We start from the raw sequence: 25,095 nt of genomic DNA on the forward strand, positions 1-25,095 counted from the left end.
TTGAGAGCGATATGCTGCCAGCACTGGCTGTGAATACCTGCATTTTGGGGCCTGAAATCCCTCTGCATAATGCCGGACTGTGCTCTACCTCTCGAAGGTGTTGGTTGAGTGGGGACAGGTGGTAGGAAACACAGCCATTTATTCTCACACCTTTTTCCTTTTGATTTTGAAGTCTGCTGGTTCACACGCACAACATTACACCCTCACCTTAGAGTGTACATATCTGCCGTAATGGGGGAGCCCTCTGGGAGAACAAATATGATAGTTACTGGACAATTCATGCCCCATTCTGATAAAAGCGTAAAAATTGGAAATGTCTTCTTTAAGCTTGTTTTCTTATACACTTATGCCCTATAATGTCAGCATGTTAAATTGATTTATTTCCACACCTGCCTTACCATGTATCTGACATGTTAGTCATCCTGTTATTATTTTTACCTTAACATTTAAAACTGTGCTGTATTTCTCATATGCCATAAAACTGACTGTACTTGACGTAATTGCTAATGATATTGTGGCACAGAAAGATTACCCGTTATCTCTATTCACATGCACGGCAAAAATAAAGAATTTTTAAAAAGGCAAAGGCTAAAGTAGTGCTCTTTGGTAAGTAAAAAGAATTTTACGACTTAACTGAGTTATAACGGGGACTTTTACCAACTTTAACTTAATTGTAACTTTTTCTTAAAGGAACACTTCAAGCACCATAACACCAACAGCACACTATAATTGTTGTGGTTTCAAGACTGCCTGGCACAAATCCATAGCTCTAAGCCCTGCAGAGATGGGAATTGTGATAAGAGCTTTTGGCTACAAGAAGAGGCTGGGAGCAGCACCTGGCAGATCCCAAGTAATACCTTACAGGCGGGGATAATGGTACTTGGAGAGTTCATTTAAAGTGTACCTGTCAAAGTAGAAACAACCTCATTATACTGGATAAGGATCCAAGTATTTAGATGCCAGTGTGCTTGCAGTGAAGTAAGCATGTTGGCGTCATGGAGAAAGATTGTCCTGCCCGGGGGGGTGTAACCAATGCCAATGACACTAGAGTAGGACCAGTAGTGGATGTTACAATACAGTAATATTCACAGTGCTCAGGACATAGAGATGGTGGAATCAAGGTAACTAATAATAGAATATAGAATTTAACAATAAATACATAATTCATCCCTATGATACATTATGTATTCTTTACCTATGGGGGTGATTTCAGATAAAGTGAATCTGTAACAACAAATTCACTTTACAGGACAGCATTTTTTCTTATACCATTAGATGGATGAACTATATAAAATTGAAATAATTTTACAATATTGTGTACAATCATCTAAACGCAACTCACTGAGCCACACAAAAATTAAACACCTCAGGGATCATATCTGGATTTATACTCACACTGTTCATGCATTAATTTTGCTGCCAAATTCCTGCAATGTTTGTGATGCTATTCTGTTGTGTTTTTGTACTTTTTTTTTCTAATCTCTTTTCATACGTTATTTGTTTTTTGCAATGTACATTGATATATAGTGCTGGAGGTACTGAGACTGCTCATATAATTCATAAAATACTCTCTGGTAAAACCTTTTGAAAACAAAGACATTATCTTTTTTTTTTTTTTTTTATTATACAAAACACTAGACGCCTTGAATTCCGATCTACCTCAGCAATGGAAAGATCTGGCAAGTACTGCTATTCTCTAAAATCCCTTTTTGGCCAGGAATTTTGATTTTGCTTCTTCTGAAATAATAAAGGTTTCTCACTAAGAGTTATCATACACTTTTAATAGGGCAGTGTGGTTCATTCTGTAATTTATAAAACTTTTCACTGTGAATGATCTGGCTAATTATTGTATAATTATATAGAACGCCAGGTTTTCTAAAGTCTGTTTGCTCCTAGTAGCTGATTGTAACAAACGCACATTTAGTTAAGCGTGCTTATGACTTGGTTCTGGTGTTAATGATAAAAACAATTTATAAATGGGGTGCTTTGCTCCCCCAACAAATTCGATTAACAACCCACAAAATTCAATTTAGCATTAAATCTATGCAATGAAAACGAATAAATAAGTCTCTGCAGGTAACGTGAATACCAGACAAAGGCATTACTTAATTAAGGAGTATTTATTATGAGCAACAAAACAGTCACAGAGCATACAAAAAAATAGATGAGAAACAAATAAGTTACACCAACAACAGTTAAAAAAAAATAAGAAAATTAACAGTAATCCTAATTACTCACTTAGATGGCAAAGTAACGGTATCTTCTGTCAGGGGGGCTCCGACAAGGAAAGATGACAACTCAGAATAAGATTTTGATCCCTAGTAAGCACACAAGTCAATAACACGTCATCAGATTTATACCACCTACTGCATTTATCTCAAAATTCTATAGGCAGAGGGAACTCTGAAACACGCCCCCCCCCCATAACATGAGTGGGAGATGGGAATGACGCAATTTTGTGAAGGTGGGAAACTGATGTGGTACTTACTCAGGGAGGTAGTGTCAGGATCAAGACAGGGATCCAACACGCAGTGTACTAAAACTATAAAGAGACGTATACCGGACCTTAGAGTGGCCGGACTAACGTCAAGCAAACAAGGAATGGTCAGGGACAAGCTGAGGTTGAGGGAACGAGAAGACAGGTAAGCGTAAGCCGGGCTGAGTATAAGGATAGGAGAGGGAAGCAAAGTCAAGAAACAAGTCAAGTCAAAACCGTAGAACACTAAGAGAATATAAACGCACTGAAGGAACAGACAAGCTGAAACCTTATAGTAAGTGAGTACCTTTTATACCCTGTCTCTTTAATTGATATCCACGCCCCCAGAACATCCTGGTTTGAGATTTCCTGCGGGTCGTGACGTCATTGACGTCATGACGTCGGCGGAGTTGCGCCGCGTCATAAAAGGGGGCGGGGCTATCGCGGACGCGGCCGAAGTGCCGAAATTGCTGGAGAAGGAGGTGTGAGTGGCAGGTACCATGACAGGTAGGAACACCGGTTGAGGGACATAATGTAAGGGTATGTATCCTTACAGTTAGTCAGCTATACTAATAAAGCTAGACGCTGGCAATTTGTGTGTAAAATAAGACACCTGGAAGAGGAACATTGGTTTGAGTCACAGTTGTAAATTGTCTGACATATACCACATGAATACCCAATAAAGTTAACCTTTAAACATTTCATGGTAATAAAACTGTCACGATTCCGGGAACCAAACACGCTAACACACACACAGGAAAGGTGCAGTACCGGACCTTAGAGTGGCCGGGCTAAGCACACAAAGAATAGTCAGGAGACAAGCCGAGTAAGGGGAACCAGAAGACAGAATAACGAGAAACAAGCCGAGCTCAAAGGGTAGGAGAAAGTCACAAAGTCAGATAAACAAGTCAGAGAGTACGTAACCAGAAACACAAGTACAGTAGCAATACTAGCAAGCAAAGACCACAACAGGAGGAACAGGAAAGGTAAGTATTTAAATCCATAGGTTAATTCTGATTGGATAATTTCCAATCAGAATTAACAATCACACATGGGAGATATCTAGACCTCCCACTGTGATTGAGGCACTGTGCCTTTAACGCCGGGTCAGGTGGCTGACCCCGGCGTTTATTAAAATGGGCAGTCTCCCAGCGTGCAGCGTCATGCATGCTGCCGCTGGGGGATGTAGAGGAAGACGCGGGCGGCATCCGTGGCTGGGAGGATGCCGCCCGCCGTGTGCACGCCAGGAAGGGGACCGCGGACGGCTGGAGGGTGAGTGCCGCGAGCGGACTGCAGCCTCCCCTCGCAGCCGCCCGCGGGATCCTGACAAAAACTGGGAAAGAACCACTAATGCACTCCTGTTTATACCCTCTGTCTAAGGATTAACTCTAATTCATATATACAGATTTCGACTTTCCTGACCATTCAAATTACTGAAGTAAACTGAGAGTTCTTGTACTACCCTTACATATTTTTGTGAAATTATATCATAATACAACTGAGACTTTTTTTTGTCTTCGTTTCATAAAATCTTCTATTCCCCTGATTAATTTTGTAGCAAAATATTTTACTCTTGCAGATTAATGTCCCTTACAATTCAAGACAATACCTTCAGAAACATTATACTTTATACTAGTAATGCCTTAGCTATTGTATTCTTTTATCAAATGGCTTTATCTAATAGCAAAAGTTCAAAGTACAGGTATCAGCATGGGTATGGGAATTCTGCTTGGTGATAACCCAATCTATGACATGGATGCAGACAGGGTTATACAGTAAACTCTGAATTTTCCCAAACTAAATCTGAATGGAAAAACTAAACCACATTGCATGAATATATTACATAGTTACATAGCTGAGAAGAGAGTTGCGTCCATCAAGTTCAGCCTTCCTCACATATGTTTTTACTGTTGATCCAAAAGAAGGCAAAAAACCCAGTCTGAAGCCCTTCCAATTTTGCAACAAACTAGGAAAAAATTCCTTCTTGAACCCAAAATAGCAGTCAGATGTCTCCTTGGATCAAGCAGCGATTACCCCACTAATTAGAAATTGTATCCCTGTATGTTATGTTTTTGCAAGTATTTATCCAATTGCAGTTTAAACATCTGTATAGACTCTGACAAAACCACCTCTTCAGGCAAAGAATTCCATATCCTTATTGCTCTTACTGTAAAAAAAAATGTCTTTGCCTTAGATGAAATCTCCATTTTCCAGCCTAAATGTGTGACCTTGTGTCCTATGTATAGCCCTGTTTATGAATAGATTTCCAGATAATGGTTTGTACTGGCCCCGAATATATTTGTATAATGTTATCATATCCCCTCTCAGGCGCCGTTTTTCCAAACTAAAGAGATTTACATTTTTTAACCTTTCTTCATAACTTAAATGCTCCATTCCTTTTATCAATTTTGTAGCTAATTTCTGCACTTTTTCTAGTGCCATGATATCTTTCTTTAGAACAGGTGCCCAAAATTGCACAGCATATTCAAGGTGTGGTCTTACCAGCGATTTATAAAGAGGCAAAATTATATTTTCATCTGGAGAATTTATGCCCCTATTTATACATGACAAAACCTTACTGGCCTTAGCAACGGCAGATTGACATTGCATATTGCTGCCTAATTCGATATATCTGAACTCTTAGCTAGAGTCACAATTGGCTATATTTGTCTCAGTGACCTTGTGTGTGTCAGTGAGTTTGTCTGCTGTGTACGTGTGTGTGTGTGTGTCACTGAGCCTGTAGGTAGTGAGCTTGTGTGTGTCTGTGAGCTTGTCTATTGTGAGTTTGTGTGAGTCAGAGAGTTTTTGTGTGTTTCACTGAGCATGTTGGTAGTGAGCTGGTGTGGGTCAGAGAGCTGCTGTTTGTGTCGGTGAGCTTGTCTGTAGTGAGCTTGTGTGTGTCAGTGAACCTGTCTGGCATGAGCTTGTGTATGGGTCAGAGAGCTTTGTGAGCTTGTCTGTAGTGTACTTGTGTGTGTCAGTGATATTTTCTGCAGTGAGTTTGTGTGTGTCAGTGAGCCTGTCTATAGTGAGCTTGTGTGCGTCATTGAGTTTGTCTGTTGTATGTTTATGTGGGTCAGAGAGCTTCTGTATGTCAGTGAACCTGTTTGTAGTGAGCTTGTGTGGGTCAGAGTGGTGTGTGTCAGTAAGCTTGTGTGTGTCAGTGAGCTTGTCTGTAATGAGCTTGTGTTTGTTTGAGTCAGTGAGCTTGTCTGTAGTTTGCTTGCATGCCAGTGAGCTTGTAGTGAGCTTGTGTGTGTCAGCAAGATTGTCTATAGTGAGCTTGTGTGTATCAGTAAACTTGTCTATAGTGAGTTTGTGTATATGTCAGTGAGCTTGTTTGTGTCAGTCAGCTTGTGTGGGTTCAAGAGTTTCTGTGTTTGTCAGTGAGTTTGTCTGTAGTCAGCTTGTGTGTCAGAGAGTTTGTCTGTAGTCAGCTTGTGTGAGTGTGTGTTTGTTTGTGTGTGTGTCAGTGAGCTTGTGTGATTTATTAATGTGGAACATGCTTTTTAATACATATATGTTTGCTGCAGTGATGCCATTGACACATTGATGCCAATATGCCAATATCAACATAAAGGATTGTCCTGCTTATAGAAGTGTCCCCAAACAGGGCTCATCACAACAGACAGGGGGCAGCCTGGAAGGTGGCTGTTACAGCACTGTAATACCCATGGGTCACCTGGAGTGAGGAGCTGCAGTTAAGAAACAATATAACAGCTCCCAAAACACATAAATATAAAAAAAATATTAATAAAATATTAATATGTTACATGATTAATTATAGGGCTAGAATAATATTTTTCCAATGCTGCTTACTGTTCCCAGTCCAGCCCGGTATGAAAATACTGTCCTCAAAATACTGCAGTGTCATTGATGAAGTAGCTCACACTTGGCTAACCAAAAGACAAACCAGAAATGAAAGTAACACTAGTGCATCATGTAATTGGCTGTCTGATCTCCTGCAATATAAGCAGTACAGGTCACTCAACTTTTCAGCATTTTTTTTTTTTTTTACCTATACATAGCATTATTTTTCATATTGATATATATAAAATACTGTCCTCCAGATTACTGCGGTGTGATTGATGAAGTAACCCTAAGTTGCCTGACCAATAGACGAACCAGAATTCAAAGCAACACTAGTGCGTCATGTGGCTGTCTGTCTGATCTCCTGCAATGTAAGCAGTACAGTGTGGGAGAAGGTTTGTAGTGCATTTGTCTGTTTGTGTGTGTGTATGTAAGGGTAAGTGTTAGACACAATGTGTGGCACTTGCTTTCTACGTCTGGCTGCGTGTCCTTGTGAGACTGCATGACTGTGTGTAAAAGAAGATACTAAATGTATTACTGTGTGTAAAAGAAGACAGTCTGCAGCAGTGAAGGCCCGGTCCCTGTATAGAAAGACAGTCTGCAGCAGTGAAGGTGTATCAAGGTGTGTGTGTGTGGCAGTGTATATGTAGATGTGCATACATCTCTGCATTCAAACGCAAACACCACACAAAAACACCCCACATTCAAACTTCAACAGTACATAAAAACACACCTTTGTGTTAAACACCAAAATTATATATAATCACACACGCATTAAAACGCCAACACCATATACAAACACACCCCTATATTCACACAAACATACTCAATACAAAAACATGCTTAGATTAAAACACACAAATAAATACAACCCTGCAAGCATGGGAAAATTGTAGAGCACCAGCTGTCATGACAGATAGGGATCAACTTTTTTATGGGGGGGACACAAAATAAGTCTTGCACCAGACGAGTGGGGGCTGGGGGTAGGGGTGTGGGGTGGTTCAAGCATATGATTGCCCAGGGTCCAATCAATATTAAAGACGGCCCTGGCTATATGTCTATTCAATCTCCATCATATTAATTGCACCCACACAAGTTATACATCATTTTGTTCAGGAGAAACAGGGCTTTCATTTCACATCAAATATTTGTATGCTAGGAGTGGGGCCTGATAGCTGACCAAGATAGTTGCATGTGTCTAGAGCTCCTTTAGGAAAACCTCTTACTAAGCCTAATGACTTTGTCGTTATACTTTTGGCAAAACTCTTGCTTAGTCTCCTGTGGAAAACTAAATTGAATGTTTGGCTTACTTTTGCCTGAATCTGGTGGGCATAGCCCATGATAGGCTTCTCTCCAGTCACGCTTGCAGTCACGCTTGAGGCGGGGGGAGGCGGTCAATCCTCTGCCATGATATGGAGCTAGCTAGTACTTGAGCCCTCTTCCCCTGTCTTTGGACCGGCAGGGGATGTCCCAGTCCCCACTGGTGCAATCTCGTGGTCCACTCAATGAATCATTAAAATTATAGGTGATTTGTAGGATCCAGTCATCTGGAACACCGTGCTGGAGTGTCTTGCAGCTTGGGTACGAAGGGGAGACCATATCAGATTGGCTGGAATACAGTTTCATTGTGGCAGTGACTCTCCCTCTACAGGCATCGGCTGAGGGGCCACAGATCCTGTCTGCATCTAGGCTGTTTTATTATTAGATTTTATCATGCATAATGTCAGATATAAATATTTCCGTTTGTTCTATTTTATTATTCTGCTCACATCAACCATCTGCACCTTATCTCTTGAAAGATGCAACAGTTTCGTTTTCTTTTTCTTTGTGTTCTAAACTTTTTGGAACTGTGATCTTGATGTCATTTACCAATTTAAAAAAATGTGCTGTCATTTGTTACTTATATGCGTAATTTTTGTCTATTTCTGGACTGTTGCTTTACTGTATGGGAATTTTAGTGATGTATCACTGCACTTAAAAAATAACAAAAATACAAATATTTATACATGGAACATAATTTAATATGGGTTAATGGAACAAGTTGAACAAAGAACATCTGCATAGTTGATGCATTTACTTCTCATTATTTGTTATAATGATATAAGTTTTTATGTCTTTACATTTTTTATGATTGGAAAGATATGCAAGTTTTATGTATTTACTGCTCATGCAGTGAGAATTTACTATAAAATAGTTCCTAGAAGTGGAGCCATAAAGGAGCCATAAAGGGGCGAGGACATTTAGATCTAACCCCTTGTAGGGAGAAAAATGTTTTTCACCGCCCCATGTTGCAAGGTGGGTCCTTTAACACGCAGTGTGAGTTTTGCTGTTTGTGTGCTCCCTTGTCAGTGTGGTCTGCGCAGTTGCCCCCTATTGCTTTCTATGGACTGTATGACAGACCTATTTGGGCATTAGCAGAGAGTCGTGTCTATCTCACAGGCAGACTTTACAGTAATGCTGTTGTGTAGCTACTAATACTACATTATCACATAGTAATAGTGTAATGTAGTGTAATTAACCATGAGAAAGGGGCTGTACCAAAATTATCGAGAAACTATTTCAGGTTTACATTTGCACAAACATTCGGTGCGCACAATATTTGGGATCGGTATAAAATTTTGCACAAGAAAAAATGTCTGCACACACCAACTAAGAAAAATTTGAGAACATTGGTGGCTAGGTGTAATGAATGTGTGATGTTGGTAAACTTTGTGTAATGTGTATGTGGTGGGTTGGCTGCATGTAATTGGTGTGTGTGGTGTGTGCTGGCTCTACATAAAGTGTGTTTGTGGTGTGCGCTGGCTATATGTAATAAATGTAATATGTGTAGCGTGTGTTGGCTGTATCTAATATCTGTGTGATGTGATGGCTGTATGCATGTGTGCTATCTTTATGTAATGTGTATGGAGTGTGCTAGCTGTATGTCATGTATTTGTGTTGTGTGTGCTGGTTGTATGTAATGTGTGTGGTGTGTGCGCTTGCTATATGTAGTGTGTGTGTGGTGGGGTGTAGTGGCTGTATGAAGTTTGTGGTGTGTGTTGGCTGTTTGCAATTTGCGTTGGTGGTGTCCCTGGTGGTCCTGTGGAGGAGTGTGTGATCTGCAGCTGCAACAGAAGCAGAGCTCCATCAGGCATGCAGTGAATCAGAATACAGGCTAAGAATCCAGATGCAGATGCAATCTAACTCACTAGAGAGCACCGGACTGCAATGGTGTGATTATTTACACCCAGCAAAGGAATAGACCTCACGCCCCAGACCTGTCCTCTCTCTACTATGTACAGGCCAAGCAAACTGTTTTCCCAGAACTGCATGTCCCGGGACGTCTGTCAATTCAATTTCCACACCCCTGTAACAGGTTCTTTGAAAAAACAGTCAGAAGATCATTATTGTTATATTGATTCTTGTTCAAACAAGATGTTTGTGTTTAACCTGAATAACATTCCATTCTGCTTCTTTGTTAAGAGGTGTTTTAATAGCTAACTCTTACCATTTTTCACTTCCTTATAGTCTATATATAAAATAATAATTATAATATATATTCAACATATGATAATCAAATATATATATATATATATACACACCATATACACTTTATTTGAATTATTCTCTTCAGTAGTAATTCCACTGTTTAATTTTAGTGTACTCTTTGTTAAGTACACTGATATTTATATGAGAATATATTATTCTCTTCCTTCAGTATTGATCCTACTGTTTAATTTTACAACATTACAAAAGGCTTCATATTTTGTTTAACTTTCCTTATTGCCACTCCATATCAGCAAAGAACAACCAATGAAGAAAACAATTAATAAAATTCATAGACACAGGTTATATAAAGTCCCCCAACAGGAAGTAGATTCTCTTTCTTAGTTGCTTCATATCAGGTACAGGTCAGCGTGTTTGGTTCCACTAGCTGGATTGTTTAATTGGACATATCTCTTTTATTTACACTCACATCATTCATATCATATATAGTTGTTTACGTACTTAGTTTAATATTGTTAACTGTGTGGGGTATTTTGACCTAACCATGGTCACCTATATGGCCACCATACCACAGACTCTCACAGACTTGGGAATGAAAGAACTAGGCCCGGCAGCACAGGGAATACTGTTCAGGAAGCCTTTCATCAAGGAGCTGAATATGCATGTCAAACTTTTCTCTTCATTAAACAAAGCACAATCTAAGTTGAAAATAGTTTTTTGCACCTGGAAGGGTTGTTCCTTCCGGGGCTGGTCGGCAGAAGGACCCTGCCACCAGCTAGTTTTGGCCTTCAAGCCCAAGACCATTTCACAATACTTCCCTCTTGTGTTTCAGACAGAGGATGTGGCTTCCATGCACTTTTCTTGCAGGCATGGTCCAAGATTTCTACAGATATATGGATCATGCAAACAGTACAGTGGTACCGAAGGAAGGAGCTTTTCAACTGGCTAGGTCCAGGACTACTTTTCAGCAATATCTTCCTAGTTTGGAAGAAAACAGGAGACATGCGACCGGTCATCAAATTTATAAACCTGAATGCAAAGGTGCTTTACCGATACATCAAGATGGAAGGTAAACACCTACTGAGAGATCTCTTTCAAGAAGAAGACTGGATTACTCACCAAACCTCAAAAAAGCGTATCTGTCTGTTCTGATTCATCAAGAAAGTTGACAGTTCCTGCAGTTTTCATGAAAGGGTTTCCCATGGCAATTCACGGGCTTCCTGATCGGGTTCAGTTTAGCACCTTGTTTTTCCACCAAGCTCCTTAAGTCGGAAATAGCTCACATAAGTGCATTATCTAACTGGACTTCTTCCTCATTTTCTCCTTGACAACTCCCACACTATAATCTCAGACGCGATACGTGGTCCATTTTCTGGAATCTATGAAATTTGTGGTTAATCTAGACAAAACCCCATTAACCCCTGCTCAAAGGGTACAGTTTCTGGGTTTTGAGATAGATTCCCACTCCTGCATCCTGAAACTAACAATGGATATGATTACCCAGATAAGGACAGAGATTCACAAGGTGCTAAAACTAGAATATCTCCCTCTGCTCCCCCTAGCCCCTCTTGTGAGTCTCCTCTCTTTGTCTATTCAGGCAATCTTTATGGGCCCTCTCCCTTACAGAGCCATGCAATGTCTGAAGACTTGCTTCCTAAGATCGTCCACATCTTATGAAAATATAACTTACAGAGGAAATACTTACCAAACTGAGGTGATGGCTGATGCACATGCACTCATGGAAGGGTTGCGCAATATTTGGCTCTACTCTGGATGTCGTCTTGGAGTTGCCATGCCCACTTCCCTCCCCCCCCCATCATTTTATCTCTGCAGCTGAAAACATTGCTGTTTTGCCGGACTAACTTGCTTCTAGTGTTTGTCCTACTGACAGCCACTAGAGGCGCTTCAGCGATAATAGTGAAGTAAAACTCCATTATTTCAATTAGATGGTCTCATAGACCATCTAGATTGCCACAGAGTAGCGTTTTGCCTATTTTTCCTACGAGAAAGCACTGGATTGACCAAGTTGTTGATCTTGATGATCCAAAGAGGTGGAGAGGCATACTGGAGAACAGCGCTTACATAAAAAAGCAGAAGTGTGTAATCTAAGTTTTAAAATTACTTTACATAGAAGACATGAAAATGAGTTGTTCAAGGTTCTTTCTAAGTAGTAAAAAAACTTCAGTCCACTGTAGTGGTTATGGTGCAATGTCCCATTGTAGAATCAAAATAAGCAGCACTTAAGAATCTTATAATGCAAACTATGCTTTATTCCATAGCAATCAGTGGATGATGTACCAACAGCAAATGTTCAAAGTTTCAGTCATAAGACTTTTATCAAGGCCTTTTATATATATAAAACCCTCAATGGTGCAAGGGTTACTTACGTTGTGGCAGAAGCCCCATACAAAATATCAATTCAATGCTTTCCTATTTGAAAGCTTGGATACACGCTGCAAATGACGCGGATGCTGATCGTGTCCCTGGTGCTCCTCTATGAAAAGCAATGGATTGGACATCGCCGGAAGGCGGAAAGGAAAGTAGGGCCGATAGAGCCTCAGCACGAGAAACAGGTAAGTAAAATAATATTTATTTTTTCATCCTATATGGCAAACGGAAGAGGGACCTGTTTTTAAATAGAGACACTAAAGCGTTATTGTTTCTTTAAATATTTTATTCATATGTAACCTTGTGCTATGCAATCCTATCGGGAATTAGAAGAAATAACTGTTTGTCCTTTAAAAAACAATACATTAGATGTATGGGTGCACTTAATGAGACTTAAATTAGTATAGAACAATCACATAGAAAAGCAAGAAGTTAACCGTCAGTACTATAGTGCACACAGTACCCTAGGTTTATAAGTGTACCCTTATAAACACTCAAAAAACAACAGTGACAAGAAAAAGGAAAAAACCAAAGGTACAAAATAATGTGAATCACCAAAGTGATAAAATGTAAATAAATACAATACAAACTGGGAATATGTAGAAATGTAAGAATTCAAAATAGTATCTGTAAAAAATATATAAACAATATATAGGGTAATATTGTTAAAGACCACTTTGAAATATCGGTGGTAGAGAACTCACAAAGGTAAGATGAAATCAGGCATATCTCCCCCTGTATTAGGGAACTGGACAATATGAGAGACCTCCAGCGATGAATCTCAATATAAGGTGGCAGCAAATCTTCTAATGCACTCCAAATAGAGAAAAGAAAATGGATAGTGCAGATTGTATAAAAAGTAACAATTTTATTGCATGAATTACACTTACAGTGTATCAGAGTAAAAACAGCTTGTCTCCACACTAGGTGGTATTCATAAGCAGCAACTGGACCAATCAGGATACAAGATCAGGAACAGTGGTAGCAGCACCAAACAATGTACAAATACAAGTTCGGTAAAGAACAAATAAAACAATTCCAACGCGTTTCGTCCTTCTCTGGACTTCCTCAGGGATATGTAGCTGTGATGGGGATGGGAGTCCTCTTAAATATCCGTCTGTTAATTTTCCAAATGATCGCCGGTGTTGGCGTGCGTTCCACTGTGGAACGCATGTTACTTCCGCATGACATCACTTCCGGTTTTGCGAGTGCAGTGAAAAAACAGTTTCTATTGAAAGTGGCAGCTCGGATAACAGCAATAATGATAGCATAGAGACATAGACCAAAAAAGAACAATGGAATTCATGTTTATCCACCAAAAACATCCTACATAAATTTGCAAATGTAAACATGTAAATTCCTGGACATTGGGCATATTTAAATTGATGTACATCTGTGTATTAGGTATAATGTATTATAATGTCTGCAGATTAATAAAGATAATTAGAATTAGAATAGACAATTAGAATGAATCCAATTATAATGGATATGAATACTTTGAAAGGATCTTTAGAAGATGGAAAATTTTGGAATGTAGAAATTTAGATATGAAAAAAGAATGTAATATTTAAAGGTATACACAATTAATATAGATCGCTTCAATATGCTCAATATCTTACAAATTTGAATAATATATTGTATAACATCATCCAATAAATTGGGAAATATTTCTGTAATGAAAAACAACAATTAATCATCAAATATAAAAATATAAAAATCAAATAATTATAAAAAATAAAAGAAATAAAAAGGAAAAGGAAACTAGTGAAAAGGAAAGAGAAGAGTTTTAAATTAATCCCGCTAGATCTATTTCTTGATTCAAACCACATTTTAAAGTTTTTAAATTAAAAATCCATTGAGCCTCCTTGGTATTCAATAAAGTTTCAATATTGCCTCCTCTCCAGTGTTTTTCTACCTTATCTATCCCAATAACTATCAATGTGTTCCATTGGAACTGTGGACAGTGGACACAATGTCTGGATACACTATGTTCTAATTTTTTATTCCTTATATTTTTAAAGTGTTCCAATAGCCTTACATGTAATTTTCGAATCGTTCGACCAATATATTGAGCTCCACATCCACATTGTAGTAAATAAATGTTTAGTATCTTTGATATATGAAGGAATCTTGGATACATATGGTTGTAGAAAAAAGTCTATGTAGGCCGAAAGGTTACAGGAAAGTGAATCAATACCGCTTATAATGGGACGACCTGGAGGATGTGAAATAGACTTATGTATCATAAGTCTATTTCACATCCTCATCCACATATATATCCAAGATTCCTTCATATATCAAAGATACTAATTATTTATTTACTACAATGTGGATGTGGAGCTCAATATATTGGTCGAACGATTCGAAAATTACATGTAAGGCTATTGGAACACTTTGTATCATAAGTCTATTTCACATCCTCCAGGTCGTCCCATTATAAGCGGTATTGATTCACTTTCCTGTAACCTTTCGGCCTACATAGACTTTTTTCTACAACCATATGTATCCAAGATTCCTTCATATATCAAAGATACTAAACATTTATTAAATCATCTACAATCTGTAACATGGAAATCTAGTTATATTTTAGCCTCAGTAGATGTATCTTCTCTTTATACTAGTATCCCCCATCAAAAAGGCCTATCGGCAGTAGGAGAGTGTTTATTACAGCATTCTTCTATTGCCAAAAAACAGATCAAATTTTTGATTAACTGCATGCTTTTTGTTCTCACAAAGAATTTTTTCTGGTTTAATGACCAGTAATTTTTACAGCTATGCGGTGTCGCCATGGGGACGAGGTTCGCCCCCAGCTTCGCCAATCTATATGTCTCCCATTGGGAATCTAGATGTATTTCTTTGAGTAAGACACTGGGGGGGAGCCTCGTTCTGTGGCGACGCTACATAGACGATGTCCTTATCACATGGGACGGTGACCAAACCAGTTTAGACAGCTTCATCTCGTATATCAATAATAATGATTATAACTTAACTTTTACTTCTACTTGTCATCCTACACAGATAGATTTTTTAGATCTAACAATTTATATAGAAAACAATATCTTAAAGGCAAAACCTTTTTTCAAAAATACTGACTGTAACACTGCCATAGATCACACTAGCCTGCATCATCCTATGTGGTTGAAAAACGTCCCTAAGGGGCAATTAACACGATTAAGACGCAATTGTTCAGATATAGAAACTTTTAAAACTCAATCTAAAATCATTAAACAAAGATACATAGAAAAGGGATATGATTCAAAAATAATTGAAGAAGCAGAATCTTCTCTAATTAATAGTGACCGTAACAAATTACTTTCATTAAATAGAAACAGAAATAAAAGAAACGAAGATTCAAATAAATGTAATTTTGCTTTTATTACTAGATATCATTCTCAAGCCTGTGAGATTAAAAATATTATCAATCGACACTGGCATATTTTAAAGAAAGATACTTTTCTTAATAATATCCTACCAAGTAATCCCACTGTAATTTATAAAAAAAAAAAAGCAGATAATCTAAAGAATAAACTAGCTCCTAGTATTCTTCCCACCAATAAAAGTATTTCTTCTCAACCCACACAAATTTTTTCTAATCAGATACTAAAAGGCTTCTTTAAATGTGGAAAGTGCTCCACATGCTTCTTTCAAAAAAAGAGCACAGATACATTTTTAGGAACTTATACTCAACAAACTTATCAGATTAATAAATGTATCCAATGCTCCACTACCCATGTAGTTTATTTACTACAATGTGGATGTGGAGCTCAATATATTGGTCGAACGATTCGAAAATTACATGTAAGGCTATTGGAACACTTTAAAAATATAAGGAATAAAAAATTAGAACATAGTGTATCCAGACATTGTGTCCACTGTCCACAGTTCCAATGGAACACATTGATAGTTATTGGGATAGATAAGGTAGAAAAACACTGGAGAGGAGGCAATATTGAAACTTTATTGAATACCAAGGAGGCTCAATGGATTTTTAATTTAAAAACTTTAAAATGTGGTTTGAATCAAGAAATAGATCTAGCGGGATTAATTTAAAACTCTTCTCTTTCCTTTTCACTAGTTTCCTTTTCCTTTTTATTTCTTTTATTTTTTATAATTATTTGATTTTTATATTTTTATATTTGATGATTAATTGTTGTTTTTCATTACAGAAATATTTCCCAATTTATTGGATGATGTTATACAATATATTATTCAAATTTGTAAGATATTGAGCATATTGAAGCGATCTATATTAATTGTGTATACCTTTAAATATTACATTCTTTTTTCATATCTAAATTTCTACATTCCAAAATTTTCCATCTTCTAAAGATCCTTTCAAAGTATTCATATCCATTATAATTGGATTCATTCTAATTGTCTATTCTAATTCTAATTATCTTTATTAATCTGCAGACAGTATAATACATTTTATTGATTTTTTTGATTGGGTAACTAAAATTATAGATCAGGGTGGTGCAGTAGACATTGCTTACCTAGATTTCAGCAAGGCATTTGACACTGTTGCACATAGAAGGCTTATCAATAAACTGCAATCTTTGAGTTTGGATTCCAATATTGTTGAATGGGTAAGGCAGTGGCTGAGTGACAGGCAACAGAGGGTTGTAGTCAATGGAGTATATTCGAAGCTTGGGCTTGTCACCAGTGGGGTACCTCAGGGATCTGTACTTGGACCCATTCTCTTTAATATTTTTATTAGTGATATTGCAGAAGGTCTTGATGGTAAGGTGTGTCTTTTTGCGGATGATACTAAGATATGTAACAGGGTTGATGTTCCAGGAGGGATAAGCCAAATGGCAAATGATTTAGGTAAACTAGAAAAATGGTCAGATTTGTGGCAACTGACATTTAATGTGGATAAGTGCAAGATAATGCATCTTGGACGTAAAAACCCAAGGGCAGAGTACAGAATATTTGATAGAGTCCTAACCTCAACATCTGAGGAAAGGGATTTAGGGGTGATTATTTCTGATGACTTAAAGGTAGGCAGACAATGTAATAGAGCAGCAGGAAATGCTAGCAGAATGCTTGGTTGTATAGGGAGAGGTATTAGCAGTAGAAAGAGGGAAGTGCTCATGCCATTGTACAGAACACTGGTGAGACCTCACTTGGAGTACTGTACACAGTACTGGAGACCATATCTTCAGAAGGATATTGATACCTTAGAGAGAGTTCAAAGAAGGGCTACTAAACTGGTTCATGGATTGCAGGATAAAACTTACCAGGAAAGGTTAAAGGATCTTAACATGTATAGCTTGGAGGAAAGACGAGACAGGGGGGATATGATAGAAACATTTAAATACATAAAGGGAATCAACACAGTAAAGGAGGAGACTATATTTAAAAGAAGAAAAACTACCACAACCAGAGGACATAGTCTTAAATTAGAGGGACAAAGGTTTAAAAATAATATCAGGAAGTATTACTTTACTGAGAGGGTAGTGGATGCATGGAATAGCCTTCCAGCTGAAGTGGTAGAGGTTAACACAGTAAAGGAGTTTAAGCATGCGTGGGATAGGCATAAGGCTATCCTAACTATAAGATAATGCCAGGGACTAATGAAAGTATTTAGAAAACTGGGCAGACTAGATGGGCCGAATGGTTCTTATCTGCCGTCACATTCTATGTTTCTATACCTAATACACAGATGTACATCAATTTAAATATGCCCAATGTCCAGGAATTTACATGTTTACATTTGCAAATTTATGTAGGATGTTTTTGGTGGATAAACATGAATTCCATTGTACTTTTTTGGTCTATGTCTCTATGCTATCATTATTGCTGTTATCCGAGCTGCCACTTTCAATAGAAACTGTTTTTTCACTGCACTCGCAAAACCGGAAGTGACGTCATGCGGAAGTAACATGCGTTCCACAGTGGAACGCACGCCAACACCGGCGATCATTTGGAAAATTAACAGACGGATATTTAAGAGGACTCCCATCCCCATCACAGCTACACATCCCTGAGTAAGTCCAGAGAAGGACGAAACGCGTTGGAATTGTTTTATTTGTTCTTTACCGAACTTTTATTTGTACTTTGTTTGGTGCTGCTCCCACTGTTCCTGATCTTGTATCCTGATTGGTCCAGTTGCTGCTTATGAATACCACCTAGTGTGGAGACAAGCTGTTTTTACTCTGATACACTGTAAGTGCAATACATGCAATAAAATTGTTACTTTTTATACAATCTGCACTATCCGTTTTCTTTTCTCTATTTGGAGTGCATTAGAAGATTTGCTGCCACCTTATATTGAGATTCATCGCTGGAGGTCTCTCATATTGTCCAGTTCCCTAATACAGAGGGAGATATGCCTGATTTCATCTTACCTTTGTGAGTTCTCTACCACCGATATTTCAAAGTGGTCTTTAACAATATTACCCTATATATTGTTTATATATTTTTTACAGATACTATTTTGAATTCTTACATTTCTATATATTCCCAGTTTGTATTGTATTTATTTACATTTTATCACTTTGGTGATTCACATTATTTTGTACCTTTGGTTTTTTCCTTTTTCTGGAACAATCACATAGTCTACATAATATATTATAAAAAGAAAGTCTCTGAATTATAATCACGGTACTTTGAGATCATGGTGTAAATGCATCAGACCTAAAATAAGAAATGATTAGCATATTGTGTCACTTTGCAATTGCAGGATTTTATTACAATGTTTTTCTTTCTCTCTTCATTTAGCAATCTTGACCCCAATACAATTCACACACGCAAGTGCATGCACTGCCTGCTCCAGACAGACTTAACCTGCATGTCCCTTGAAAGTGTTAGCTCTTATCTCCTTCCACTTCCTCCCTGTCTGCAGCCCTCCATCCTCCCTATGGCATGCACTATTATTTTTATCCCCAGCCCTCCTTCCTCCTCCTCAATTTCCTCCTTCCCTCTAATCCTCTCTTTGCCAGCTTTGGGTGTGCGCAGGTGCTGATTACATAGTTCCATCAATGGCTTCTCTCTGAAGCCTTTGATTGGACCTCAATGTGGCTCCCATGATGTCAGTTGGAGGTACGCATAGCAGCGCTGGGAGATTCGCACAACACTGGATAAACTTATTTTACAGTTATTTTAAACATTTTTGGGGTTGTATGACTTACAGAATAATGACCATTATTGCATTATTCCAACAGTAAAAAAGATTTGGAGAAACCCTTTAGGTTTTTCAGCAATTTGAGCTACAGTAGCTTTTCTGGGTAAAGGAAAGATAAAAAAAAGTCCAGCACAAATCTTTAAATCCACAGATCCTATATTTAAGGTGCCAAAGAAATAGGTGAAATTTCTGCCATACTGGGCCGATCCAAGGAAGTCAGTTCTAAAAAGGGACACTATGGGCAACCAGACCACTTCAGCTCATTGAAGTGGTCTAGGTACAGTGTCCCTATTGCCCTTAGTCCAGCAATGTAAATCATTGCAGTTTTAGAGAAAATGCAATTGGTCACGGGAGTCGTAACCCAACATTCAAGAAAGTGGAAACACACAAAAGGTGGATCTGAAAGACGTATTACCGAGCCTTAGAATGGCCAGATTTAACATATTAATACAGCAAGAAACAAGGTCAAGATAAGCCAAGGTCAGGAATACAGAAATACACATAGTCAAGCCGGGTCAGGATACCAGAAATCACAAGGTCAATACGAAGCCGGGTCAAGATACCAGAAATCACAAAGTCAATACGAAGCCGAGGTCAAACACAGAAAATCACAAGTGAATCACTAGGAGCACAAAGCGAGGATCTATACAGAAACCACAATAGGGCAATGAATGGAGGCTAAAACAAGCCTTAGAGAGGCTCAAAAAACTTCACATTGGTCCACGTCTAGATGACGCCACAGATTTGTATTCCTAACACTATAGTTTCCCTTTAAGGGGAAGGATACTAGTTTTAAATGTTAAACAAGTAGATAAGAGACTGGAAGAAATGGCCTTGAAATTTGGACAGAGTAGCTATCCAAAAGAACTCCTTGATGTAGAATTTAATAAAGTGAAAGAAATGGATAGAAATTGTATCCTAATCCTGAATCGGAAAAAGCAAAAGAAGCACCTAACGTTTGTTTCTAATTTTGGCGTTCACAATTCTATGTTTATGAATGGTTTGCACAAGCATTGGTCCATTCTCACTAGTAGCCATTGTGAGGGGGGGGGGGGGGGGGGAAATGGCAAACCCTTCCTAGATTAGCTTTTAAAAGGGGCAGATTGCAGGACAAATATCAAATCAAGATAATTCTCTTTTCGCAAACCATAAGTGGTTAAATACTCGTGTTTAGGGTGAGCAGCTTGTAAAAATTGTGATAAAGGGGGCAACGTTTGTACACCCACAGAGTGGCAAAAAATAGAAGGTCAAAGGTTTTCTTCACATTTAAGTCATCTTTTGTAATATAAGTAATGAAATGCCCTTGAGGAAAATGTATATGGGGAAAACAGTGCAAATAATCAGAGACCAAATCTCCAGTCAAAAATCCACAATACAAAAACAACCAAGATAGACTTGCCAGCATCAGACATTTTTTTGAAATTAGTCATATTGTTGCACAACTGAGGTTCCAAGTAACTGAGCAGGTTCCTGTCTAAAGGAGGGACGGGTGGATGAATAGAGTAAAATTGTAGATTATACTAGCTTTAGTGTAACTATAATCTTAATTTTATTAATGACAGGAGGCGAATATTTGCTTAAGCCTCTCTTTACTAGAACTCCACAGCAGCACATTAACAGAGAGATAAACACCAAAGACAAAAACATAAGGTATCTATATAAGGCTCCTCCTAAGCCACCATTTCCTCTTTCACGCTGCGACAACGTAACGTACACAACAATGACAATAACTAAATAAAGAAAATTTAACAACATAACAATGAATGCCATCTGGAAAAACTTCGGATAATGGATGAACTTGATCTTCATCCTGCCAAACAGCCAATTCTATGAACTGAAGTCGAACCATTAAACTGAAACGAAATAAACAGAGTCGGAAACACTGATTAGTGAACGAAATGTACGGATAAAACATAAATCCCACGATCCAGTACTGATAGAATAAAGACATGAAATCCATCACTAATGACCGTCAATACAATATAACATGCACTTCCCACAACATCACCCCAGACTACCAAACCTAGCCCAGATAATCAGACAAATCAACAGAAATACAATCAATGCAATCCATCCAAAACAAGGGGGGGAGAAACCAAACTGGGTGGGAAATATTCGCCTCCTGTCATTAATAAAATTAAGATTATAGTTACACTAAAGCTAGTATAATCTACAATTTTATAGCATGACAGGAGGCTTCATATTTGCGGTTTTAACGCTCCGACAGCAAAGCAAAAGAAACATAGTCCGACGGTCCAAAATAAACTGGCGCAAACTCCTCACGGACCGGACCGCCACATACAAAAAACGTCCCGAGGAGAAACGCCCATCAAGGAAAAACTCGGAAGCAGTAGCCCTGCTAACCGAATGTACTCCAAGAGTCGCATTCACCCCTGCCAGTGTCAATAACCATCTCATCCATCGAGAGTGGACAGGGGCGAAGGATCGGACATCAGAAACACGTCTGAACGAAACCAGACACAACAAGAGGGCAAACACAGTAGAAAGCTGACGAGGGGAAAAAACAAGGAACTCCGGCCGAATCCCGAAGAAAAACGCTAAAACCATACTTACCTCCCAGAGGGAAGGGTATTTAGGCGCCGGAGGACGTGCCAGCCTCATCCCCCGTAGAAATCTGACCAGACTAGCGGGTCCTGATCGATGGGAAAAAACCTCCAAACGGAACACGCGCCGCCTAAATAAATGACTAATCACAAGAACCAGACGGCACAGCCGTCCCAAAACATCGTCGAGGGACAAGACACTCAGCAAGTTGGTCACGGGCCAGAAAAATAGGGTTCAGCATCCTGTCCTATGCACCGACACTATGAAAAACCATGCGGAGAGTAAACTTCCTCTCGTCCCGGGAGCTCAGGGATCCCAGAGAAGGTCCCTGACCGATAGTGACGACGCCTCGACATACCAGGCACTCCCAAAAGAGTCCAAGAGGAGAAATCGAGAGGACGGTAAGAGAAGAGGATCCCGACAAGAAAAAATCCAGAAGCTCCGTGAACCCAACCGATCTCGCCATAGCGGAGTCAACAACACTAAGGACACACGTCGACCACAAACTAGAAGTAACACCCGGGGAATAGAGGAGAAAGGAGGAAACACTGAGAAAAACGACCGCACCCGTTGAAGCGCGACCATCACCGTGCACGCTGGATCCGAGAGTCAACCAAAGCACGACCGAATCCGATGGTCGTCCCGGAGGCGAATAGAGAGCGCCCAGTCGCTGGCATCCTTCCAATGTCTGGAGAACCAATCCGACGTCAGGTTTGACTCCCACGGCAGATACACTGCCTGTAATGCGACGTTGCGCTGGGGCAGAAGCTGGAAATCCCCTTCGTCACCTCCAGTGTGCGAGACCGAGCGCCCCCCAAGCGGTCGGTATATTGCACCGCTGAGACCTTGTCCTTCCAAAGAAGGACGCAGCAGTCCGACAGGTGACTTGCCAGTCTCCAAACTGCCAACGAACTCGCAATCAATCCAGGCACTTGATGTGGAATTCAGATTCCTTGTTCGACCACGGGCCGCCCGTGGACCCGATCACGCACGTGGCACCCCAACCCAAAGGCGTACAGTTGATTCCAGTACGAAATCTGGGGTTGGTCCGAATATTGCCTTGCCGTTCCATGCGGCCATGCGCAGAAGCCACCAGCGCAGTCCGGCCTTCACATCCGGAACAGAAAAATCATCCTGTCCGAAGAAGGTCACATGCGTAGAGCAGGGGCCTTTAACCGTTGCATGGTCCTGTAGTGCAGTGGGCCCGGGTATATTACCTGTATCGAGGCTGAGAGGAGGCCCGCCACGCGAGCAAACATTTGAAGGGGAATCCGGACTTGCCGTAATATCCTTCTCATCACCTCCCGGGCGGTTGCCATCAGTGCCAGAGGCAGACGGGGAACGTATTCCATCGCATTGACCACGACACCCAAGAACTCCACCGTCTGGGAAGGTTCCAAAGCGGATTTCTTCAGATTAACTACGAATCCCAGGAGCTCCAATAAGGAGATCGCCGAACGCGTTCGAAATCCGAGCCAGGAGGGATCTTCGCAGAGGACTAGCAAATCATCCAGAAATAACAGGAAACGGACGCCCTCTGACCAGAATCGGGCGACCACAAGCGTCAGCAGCTTGGTGAAGCACCAAGGGCCGAGCTGAGGCCGAACGGGAGGCCTATGAATTGGCGAGGGACGCTATTCCAGGTGAAGCGAAGTGACCAGCGACCACTCTTGTCCACCAGGACGGAGAGGTAAGCATCCTTCAGGTCCAGTCCATGAACAAGTCTCCCGGCCGGGGAAGGTCCCGATGGAGATGAATGCCCCCCAACTTGAAGTGGTAGCAGACAACGAAGGTGTTCAATTCCCGAAAATTAACCACCGGGCGGAACACCCCCGACTTCATCTTCACTAGAAATCGAGCCAATGGCGAGCAGAGTCCGAACCTCCGAATCCATCAAGGAACGTTGAACCCACGCGATGAAGGAGACACTTGGAGGTCCAACCTGCGTCAGTGGGGAGTGGAAGTCCATGACCTAATCCCCTACAGTCCGATGGACCCATGTATTTGAAGACACTTCCTGCCACCTGTCCCTGCAGTGAAACGATCTGTCTGTACGTAGTAGAGGGAAATAGAAAAGTGGCAGGAGATGTACACACCCGTAGGAAGTCTCGCTTGTCCTCCGGCCCGGTCTCCACGACCTCTACCCGCCCTTCGGGTGCAGGGAGGTCTGGGCTGGTATGGTGGAAAAGAGGATGGGCCACGAGATCTGTGGGGACCGAAGACCAGCCGGGATAACAGTGAGCGAAACACCTTCTGTATAGAGGACTGTGCTTTATCCCGGGAAGCAAATACATTGATGCATTTCTGTAGCTCCTTAAAGAAAGGTTCCCGGAACAGTAGGACTTATTGCCAGGGGGGCCCAATTCTCCGGATCCTAGTTCCGATAGCTTGGTGTCCATACGGAACAGAGCCGTGTACCTGCGGTTGGTGCAGAACCACATTAGCATTGCCAAGAAGGCAACTGGGGCGTAGTGTCCAATCTCGCATGATGGCCGGGTCCAGGCTCGTACCATCTGTGCAGGCCACGTCCGTCAGGGCCAACATCCTGCACAAAGGACCCTTGCGCCGGGCGGAGGTGACGCTCGACCCCGTACGTGAGGTCCCGAGCCGTACGATTCAAGTACGAGGCCACCAGGGGGTCAAAATCCGGGTCCCCCGCCACCTTGTCCGGCAGGACGGCCAGGGGCATTCTGCCCGAAGTTACTCGCGGGCCTCCCTTTTCAGGGGTCTACGGACCCAGTAGCGCACGAATTGTGCTAAGTGGTCGGGCCGCGACCAATATGAGGACCTGGGGTGCCAGATAGCGCGAGGGTCAGACAGAGGTTCACCTTTAGCATCTAAAAAGATGTTGTCTCCCGGCACCACCGTGGGGGCCCCTGTTCCCGGCGCGTCTTCATCCTCCTAGCGCCAACCTGGGCCAAACCTACGGTCCTAGTCCCAATCATCTTCTACCATTGAAGGGAGTTGGTCTGCCCACCACTCATCCAGTACGGCCTATGATAGGGGGGAGCAAGGAGGCCTCCTCCCCTGCGCCCGATAGACGGCGGCGCGAGTCCGGCGAGGTTAACAACCTCGAACCATGTCGCTTCGCCGGAGCCTTGCCCTACTGGGAGCGTGGTTTAGGGACTTCGCCCTTCCAATAGCGCATTTGCGCACTTGCCTGCTCTCTCCCATGAGAGTTTGACTCAGCCGAGTCGTCTGCCAAGCGGGGGGTTCCACTCGCGCCTCTATCCAGTTGTGATAG

The 25,095-nt window shown here is 40.7% G+C and overlaps 1 protein-coding gene across 2 annotated transcripts in view; it reads right to left on the minus strand.

The window, feature by feature from the left end:
• Window positions 1-25,095, minus strand: part of LOC134567991 (beta-1,3-galactosyltransferase 2-like) — a 45,059-nt gene that overhangs the window by 14,646 nt on the left and 5,318 nt on the right. The window contains exon 2 of one of the 2 annotated variants that reach the window (XM_063426199.1): window positions 2,239-2,318. The exons of the other annotated variant lie outside the window; for it this stretch is intronic. The gene's annotated coding sequence lies outside the window, so the exon portion shown is untranslated. The remainder of the gene's footprint in view (window positions 1-2,238; window positions 2,319-25,095) is intronic. 2 annotated transcript variants of the gene reach the window in all.

Source organism: Pelobates fuscus, chromosome 7 (assembly GCF_036172605.1).
Source record: "Pelobates fuscus isolate aPelFus1 chromosome 7, aPelFus1.pri, whole genome shotgun sequence".
NCBI lineage: Eukaryota > Metazoa > Chordata > Amphibia > Anura > Pelobatidae > Pelobates > Pelobates fuscus.